At 43.1% G+C, this 9225-nt stretch overlaps 1 protein-coding gene across 1 annotated transcript in view; it reads right to left on the bottom strand.

Annotated features, from left to right (window-relative positions):
- LOC310743484 (uncharacterized protein) overlaps nt 1-9225 on the bottom strand; it is a 28980-nt gene that overhangs the window by 18528 nt on the left and 1227 nt on the right. The gene's annotated exons all lie outside the window — the stretch shown is intronic.

Here is a 9225-nt window from a genome sequence, read left to right as displayed (position 1 = left end):
AGTGCAGGCAGCAGGCTGACTGAAACTCGTTATAAAAAGTGCAGATTTTGCCGATGCACATTACATTCACCAGCAAATACGTTTTTTGTTTCTTTTTTATTTCTTTTATTAGTTTTCCAGATTTTAACAAATCAGTCCATATTTTTTAAATTTTATACAATTTTTTAAATAATTTCCCACACGTTGTTACAAACATATGTCCAATTCCTCCTGTTGTTGCTACATTCCTTCTTCTTTTCATCGCCTTCTCGTCCTTCTGCTAGTTTTAATCCATTGTCAAAGCTGGCCTTGATTATTTCCATACAGTCAGCACCACTGTGGTTTCCCAAACATATAGAAATCCATTTCGTGCATGCAGCCCTTCTGGCACTCTGTTCCCAGACCTGGTGTGTGAAGAGATCAACTGCCCTCGTTGTCTATCCATTTACAGTCCACTCCTTAGAAAACATTCCTTACATTGTTCAAGGACAAGCTGAGCTACAAATAACTCCCCAACAAGTCACCCATTCTGCCATTAAAACTCAGGGATCACTTTCCAGAGCTTTTTATTTCAAGGTTTTGAAACAAAATGGCGCTAGCGCATTAGACTTGAGCAAATACAGTACTTGCAAGTAATTCTCTTGAATAAATGAGGCTCCTCTCCTACCTAGCAAAAGTTTGGGTATGATTCACTTGATATGGTTATGATGACTTTATACTGCAGTGTCCGCCCCACCCCAATGTGGTTTTTCATGTCAGCCCCACAGCCACTGCTGATTTGCTGTCATCACTGGGCTGTTACTGACTCATATGCACTAAGCATAAATCAAAAGTGTAAAATATATTTTTAAAAAATCAGCAAATACACCCATATAATCAATGCACACTTTACAGCTACAGAAGGTGAAAATTCTTATAGGCTGCACTTTAACATAAGGTTGCTTTTTTGTGTTTATTAAGGTTGACAAAATTGTGGGGGGTGTTTGCCCCCCCTGAGAGTTCTGAAACTGCACATATTTGTTGATTCTTGTTGTATATTTGTATTTTGCTTTTCAGCTCAGGAACTCATGGCTGTGTACCTTGTCCTCCCCTCTTTTTATCTTTGCAACAGCCCCGTGAGACAGACTAGGATAACTTATACAAGACTAGGATACATCAGCAGCAGTTCTTGCCAAATGGATTGTGTTGGTGGATGCAGGGCCCCCAATCGACATGCAGCGAACTGCCTTAGGAAATCCTGTTGGTATCACTGGAACTTCAGAAGGGAAGAAGGGAAATCAGAGAGAACCCAAAATGGACAGATGCGCCCATTCCTATACAGTTTTAAGACCATGTTCCCTGTTTTCCAACCCAAGAGTAAAAGCAGGGTGGGAGGCATGCAAGATAGTTTTATCTTGCCTAAAGACAGCTGAAACCCTGCTGCCTGCTGTTTTTTGGAAGGCTGTCAATATCCGTTCAACTTCTTCTGCAACAGAGTTCAAGGCTAGCAGCTTCAGCTCCTGAAAATAAACACTATACAACTGCAGCAATAGTCATTCAAGGCTGAAAGATGGAGTGGAAAATAGGGCAACCTTGGGAACAGCCTGACGGACCTGTTTGCAAGTTATGAACAAACACTAGCTGTGGGAAAGAGAGACGGTGTCCGCTTTATCAGATGCACAAAGTGAAATCCTTGGTTGGCAGCTTTGTGCAACGTGGCCATAAAGGGGGAGGAATGGGAGCAGGAGGCAAGCAGTGCAATCTGTGATCTCAAAGATCCATTGCCTACAGTAACTTCCTCCAACTCCAACTCCTCCTCCTGGGGCTCCTGGGGTTGTAGTTCAACATCTGGACGATACCCAGTAAGGAGAGTCTGGTTCACAGCCACGTTCAGTGTTAGAACTACACCCTTGCCTCACGTGTTGGGCAGAATCACCATTTTGCTCATTCCAAATGTGTGTTTTTTCCACAACAGAATAACATGGCTGGTTTTCTCCTATACAGTGGTACCTCGCATTACAGATGCTTCAGGTTACAAGCACTTCAGGTTACAGACTCCACTAACCCAGAAATAGTATCTCGGCTTAAGAACTTTGCTTCAGGATGAGAACAGAAATCGCATGACGGTGGCGCGGCGGCAGCAGGAGGCCCCATTAGCTAAAGTGGTACCTCAGGTTAAGAATAGTTTCAGGTTAAGAACAGACCTCCAGAATGAATTCAGTTCTTAACCCGAGGTACCACTGTATATGTTCTACATGGAAACAAAGCCTATGGGCCACACTCCAGTTTCATGTGTTAAATCTCTGTTACAGTACATTCATATACAGTATTGATCTAAATGGACATAATGGTCTGACTCAGTCACGAAGGCCTTTCAAAATCTGAGATTGCTTCCCAACAGCTTTTATTGATATGTTTGCCATTTTTAAATTGTTTCTGCTGGGTATACCACCACTTTGAAAAAGTGAGAGTTATGACTATTTAAATAAAGTATGTAAGGAATACGTTTCCCCATCTTGTAACAGATGACACACCCAGCCACATAGAGTTGCAAGTTCTACTGTTTATTTGGGATTTTAGCAGTCATGGAAGGTGTTGACATCCCTCTGGGTGCAGGTTCTTCTAGACAGCCAACCAGGTTCCTTCTTGTTACCACTGATTAACTATAATTTGTGATGTCTTTCTACAAATCTAGCGGCTCTTGGTTACACAATTTCTGCTGTCCCATAAAATATAATCTATGCAGAAAGAAAAATAAGGCAGCTGAGATACCAGGGTAATTTGTGGGTTGCATCTCCTTGGGATGCAACCTCCCAGGGTTTATTCCATTCATTACATGATTATAGCTACCCATCCCAAACATTCCCTGGGCAACATACAGTCGTACCTTGGTTGTCAAACACCCTGGAACTTGTACATTTTGGCTCCAGAATGCCGCAAACCCATAAGTTATTGTTCTGGTTTGCCAATGGTCTTTTGGAACCCGAACGTCCAATGGGGCTTCTGTGACTTCTGATTGGCTGCTGATTTTGGAAGTAGAATAGACTTCCAGAATGGATTCCATTCAACTTCCAAGGTATAACTGTACTGCAAAACAATACTAAACATGCAAAATACAGTAATACTATAATCTTATTATAAAAGTGTTGCTCACTAGGACATCTTTCCTATATGGAAGGATGCATATGCATGAGACAGTTGTCACAGATCAGAACCATGGACAGATTTTCTGTATCAGCATGAACACAACACCGCTAAAGTGTAAGTTTTCCCTTGGAAAGGAGTGGGGCAAGGGGAAAACTGCTCGTACCCATGCCCAGAAAGCAAGGATCAAGTGCCGATCGAACCTAGCTTTCTAGAGATAGCACAAGGCCCAGCTGCTTCTTTAGGCATACACAATATCCCAAGGAAGATGCACCAATGGCAACATGCATCTGGTGGGAGCAGCAGAAAGGTACTTATGGGAGGCTTCCCCATCCAGTCAGCTTAGTCCTACTCACTAGTGTGCATGTAATATAGCAGGATGCTCCCATTAAAAGAGTATACACACACACACACACACACACTTCCACTTGTAGCTCTCAGTAGAAAAACAAATGATTGCATAACTCTATGTATGTATCACCAATCTGGAAATGCCCATCTGGAGCTCCAGTCATCCCTGGCCATTGCCCCTATTGTCTGGTAATGGTGGGAGTTGGAGTCCAATAAGATCTGAAGGGCCCCAGGTCACTGCCTTAAAGATTGTGATGGGTGTGGGTGGGATGGAAGGCTGTGCCCTGCAAGATGAAATGAGCCACCTTATAGAGGCTTAGGAACAAGAGGGGAAAGCGTCAAGTTGCTGGAAGTGTTTGGTGAGGTGAAGAAAACCAAAATTACCATATTGATTCAAACTAACCAGCTAAATAAATATTGACTGTTCATGTTTAGTGTATAATGTTTTAGGCTTTTGGAGCATGTGTTATCTTAGGATCAATTACCAACCTTATGTTTCTTCCATTCCAGATGCGCTCCCCTCTTCATCTCCTAGATAAAACATATATTAAATGTCAAAGCAAGACTTCCTATGTGATGAAAAATATCTGAGCCATGCTAAACCTTACTTAAAAAACAACAACCCCAAGTATACTTGGTTGATGGAGATCACTGGAATCACAAACCCCCAAATAGCACAGAACTCGAGAAGAATTTCGTCAGTGTCCCACAGGAATATCAATGAATATAACAGATGTGAACTTCCTAGACCAGAGGTTCCCAAACCTATTTGGCCTGTTCATCAGACTTCCCAACAATGCATGACACGCTCGTCTGCCAGCAGTTGCTTGTCAAGACCTGTTGGAGGACTGGACCACTGATCGGTTATAACTTGCACTTGGTGTGTTTCTTTGTAAAGTAAAATAAAGTTATCACTATGGCTTTAACTCTTGGTTACATCGGTAAGCATCATTACACAACCGGTGATATGTGTATGAATGTTTTTTCAAAACTGGACAAGGAGGTGGACTAGGCCCCGGGATTAAAAACCCACGGGGTGGACCAGAATGAAGCCACAGTACAATCCATTCCAGGAGTGGGGCCAGTGCTGCAGCCTGCCTGCCATTGGCCAAATGCATTGGCAAGCTGTGGTCCACTTCCCGGGCTTGGGTGAAGCTGAAAAGAGTTCACCCATGCCTGGGAAAACACGACCTTCAGCATGACCACCAGAACCATGAGAGACCCCCAGGATCATTCCAGTGCCCTCCAGGGGCTAGTATCAGCCACTTTGGGACACACTGTTCTGGACTGAATCTACAATCGGACTCTAAGTCTTGTCCTAAGAAAGTTGCCAGCTTTCTACTGGTAAAGCTTCCATGCCTCTAAGGGAGCAGGGTAGAGGTTTACAGGCACAGCTTTACCCTCAGGGCATCAGCATCTTATTCATGCAGATGTTAAAGTTATCACTGCCTCTATGTCGTCTGTTGTAGGGCAAGTGAGCATGGCTTTCCTGATATAGCCCCCTGGCCAAAACAGGGAGGCCTAGCAAGCCTATACAGTGGTACCTCGCAAGACGAATGCCTCGCAAGACAAAAAACGCGCAAGACGAAAGAGTTTTCAGTTTTTTGAGTTGTTCCGCAAGACGAATTTCCCTATGGGCTTGCTTCGCAAGACGAAACGTCTTGCGAGTTCTTGTGAGTTTGTTTCCTTTTTCTTAAAGCCGCTAAACCGCTAAGCCGTTAATAGCCGCTAAGCCGCTGAGCCGCTAATAGCCGTGCTTCGCAAGACGAAAAAACCGCAAGACGAAGAGACTTGCGGAACGGATTAATTTCATCTTGCGAGGCACCACTGTATAGGCCTATGGGCTAAAGATTCCCCACCTCTTGTGTATCATCACGTGATACTGCAGTTATTAAAAGACAAAGAGGCACATGTGACATGAAGCATCCCACTGAAGAGATGGATTCCTCCTCCAGAGCTTCCCCTGCCATTAAAGACTTCCTAGCCTAGACATCTCCCATCCACTTCTTTTCAAGGCTATCAGTCAGCAGCCCACCAAACCACAACATGAGAAGGAATCCTCCACACTTACCCGAGGAAGGTACCTTTTCACCAAACACTTGAACTTCACACAGTGAGAGGATACGAATGCCTGGGATGGTGATAGTTACATACCGCCCTTGCATTTTTCTACAGCCAAAATTGGCGGTTCTCCCTCGGCCCAGTAATATGATTGTAGCACACCTTGAATAGGAACCAGTTCATATTGATTAGTATTAACTAGAAGTCATATTGTAGGATGGATCAGAGGTAACATGCTTCTTAATGCCAGTTATTAGGGACAAAGGCTGAAGAAGGCTATTGTTCTCATGCTCTATATATGGGGTCTCAGCAGGCATGTGGTTGGCTACTACAGAAAACAAGAGACTATTTAACCTTGGCCTTCATCTAATCTAGCAGGGCTCTTCTTAGGATCTTAAAGAAAAGTCAAATATAACTCTGTTACCCTACCTTGGACTCGTGCTTCCACCTTTTCCTGGTGAGTTTCCAATTCGGATTTGAGCCCCAATTATTCGCAGTGCACAGCAGTCTCCTCGATTGGTGATGCTAACACTGGACACACGAAACTCTGCTCCCAAATCCACTGTCCACCATGGATTCAGTTCTAGTTTTGTGTGTGTGCAGTGGCCATCCATATAGTTAGTAGATGGTGACCCATCAATGGCATTCTCAGGCTTTCCAAGGTCATTGTAGATACTGGACTGTGATGCCTTACCATCAAGAGCCACATTGGGAACTATAAGAATGAATAGAAAATCTTGAAAAAATTATCACAAAAGCTGAAAGTGCCCATGGGCCAAAGAGCCCAAGATCGCTTATTCACCATTTGGTTTTATTTCATTTCATAAACAACCACGGCAGCTCTGGAGCGTTAGGTCCAGCAGGTCTATGTGAATGTCTGGATTTAATACAGTTTAAGATTAAGTATAGAGAAATGAGCACCACAACCCCAGAGTCGTCCGCGACTGGACTTAACATTCAGGGGTCCCTTTACCTTTAACTTTAAGATTACTTTTTATCTTCTTTTATGAAAGAAAGATTTATAATGGTTTTGATTTAGACAATGGAGCCCTTTGTAATCATGGGCCATTCATTCTTTTCTTCAGCATATGTTTTATATTATTGACTTAGTAAATCACATAGCTGTATCCTGTATTTCCTTATTGGCAATTGTAATAAATTATTTTTTAAAAAATAATGCTTCTTTCAGGTCTGTGATTTGTAGGCATGGATCCAAGCACAGCGTTTTTTTGTCACACCACTTTCCTGGGAAAACTCACTGTTTACCGCTTAATCAAAGCAAAAGTCAAACAGGTTTTCTGTGGTGGCACAAATAAAAAACCCCACTCCCTTGCACCCATGCCTAAAAATCACAGTTCTCTGCCTAGAAATTGTGGCACAAACAGAAGTGTTGATGGGCCCTCATTCAGTGTTATGAAAGCTTCCAGTGCAAAGTAAAACCAGAAGTATAATGGTGCCTCTAAACCTATGTCATATTCTACTTGAGGTTACTGCAGCAAGTAGCACGAAAGGTTAGCATACCCTCCAAGTGTCCCTGTTTTCCAGGGATAGTTCTGGAATTACAGAAGCCATCCTGGCTTCTGATTTGATTCTGGAATGCCCCCAATTCCCCCATCATTGCCACCGCCACGAAGCTTGGGGAGGAGAATGAGCTGGCGCTTGCTTGGAGCAGCAGTGGTGGCACCAGCAGTGGCAGCTGTGCAGGAGCATCCCGGTGCCTCTAAGGTGGCCTCTCAATGGATTCTCCATGGCCACTTGAAGCAGCTGCAGGAGAGCGAGTGAGGAGGAGGAGAGGCTGCTGCTACCACTCGCCGGCTTCAAGGTGCAGACGGAGCAGGACCATCCTGGGCAGGAAAAGGGAGCAGAGCAGCATGCAAGGAGTCTTGGTTTTTTTTAAAAAACACCACTTTGTGCACCCATGTCTAACCTTGCCCCCTTTTAAGTTATTTATTAGTGTGTTTTTCTTTTTGTAAATACAGGTAAAGGTACCCCTGACCATTAGGTCTAGTCGTGACCGACTCTGGGGTTGCGGCACTCATCTTGCTCTATGGGCCGAGGGAGCTGGCATTTGTCCGCAGACAGCTTCCAGGTCATGTGGCCAGCATGACTAAGCTGCTTCTGGCGAACCAGAGCAGCACACGGAAACGCTGTAAAGATACCATAAAATTGGGACTAGGATGGTGGAGGGTGGGTGTGCTGTGTCCCATTGGTGTAGTGGTGGTGGAAATGCTCAGGGGGTGGAGGAATGGTGTCAATTGTTAGGGGAGGGTGAAATTTTCCTATTTTCATTTGAGGAATGTTGAAGGGTATAGGTTGGTTGTGCTTTAGACTGCATTCTTGTACTCACCTGGAGTAAATCTCCTTGAACTCAATGAGCTTTACTTCAGTGACACTAAAAGCCCATTGAAACCAAAGGAACAAGTTAGTTGTGACTAATGCAAGTTCTGTTGTCAATTAAACCAACCCCATAGCAAACGTGGCTAGAATTGCCCAGTGAGGGGCTTCCGGTTCCACACTGCCTTAATGCAGGCAGCTCCCACAACAGCGGGAGATTGTTGGTGAAGGAAAAACAAGGGTGATTGAGGGTAATTATCCTTGCAAATTCCCCCTAGGGACAAGGGGGAATGGGCTTCACTCGCAGTTTGTCTCAGTACCTGGCTCTCACTCTGGCATGGATTGCGAGAGGCAGGAAGGCGCTGAGTGCAAAAGCACTTTGCCTGCTTAAAACCCTCCAATGCCACCATTAAGAAGCAGACATTATCCTGTTAATTAGAGCTTAATTGGACTAAAGTACAGGTGCGTACTGGAAAAGATAGGGATCACAGTGGAACATTAACAACTGCAAGGACTTTAAGGTTTGAATTAGAGCTAAAATCTCATTCAGTGCCAAAGACGGTGTTGGGGGAGGGGAGCCTATGGTTTCTTTATTTAAATTTTTTCTTCTCTACAATTATGACTTGGCAACTCTCCTCTGAATGTTTAGTTCAATTTATATTTGTACAACGAGGATGGAATAAATTGGATTATAGATATGCAATATAACATTAAACGGAACTGTGTGTGTAAAAAAAAAAAGGAAAAGGGAAGGGAAGCTCTGTTTTGCAAAAGGTTTATGATGAAAACTTAAAGCTGACTTTTCCATCCTTTATTATTTATGGAATGAATTGAATAATGCTAAGAGCACTTGGAATTTAATTTAATTGGAAGTATAATTGCTCATTTATCTTCATTTGGACAAAAGGAGATCTGTGAACTTGCCAAGGAACTTATAAGGTTCATTACTGAGTCATCTGCAGTTTGACAGACCACTCTTTTCCCCAGGTTGAGTGGAAAAATTGTGAAAACAGGTTATTTATTGGGACAGACTGATTTTTGCAGCTGTTATTAAAGTTGTAAAACAACGAAGCATGGGACAGAACGATGGAGAAATTTCTGGAACAACAATGGGATATCAGCTTCACTCAAGGCATGATGGATAACAGCAACAACTGGGTGAAAGAAAGACATGACATCTTACAAGGACAGGAAGAAACACTACGGACAGAATAATTGTCACACACAGGAAGAACAAGGATATAGTTTGAGTTCCTGACTTGTAGTTTTATAAATAATTTAATGTGTCAACATGAATAGAAGTTATTAATATTCCAGTTGTTGTATATAAGGGATTATTATTATTATGACCGGAATGTAATGGAAATTAGTAAGATT

The sequence above is a fragment of the Podarcis filfolensis genome, assembly GCF_964270895.1.
Source record: "Podarcis filfolensis genome assembly, chromosome: 10".
Taxonomy (NCBI): domain Eukaryota; kingdom Metazoa; phylum Chordata; class Lepidosauria; order Squamata; family Lacertidae; genus Podarcis; species Podarcis filfolensis.
This window is presented reverse-complemented; position numbering and strand designations above follow the sequence as displayed.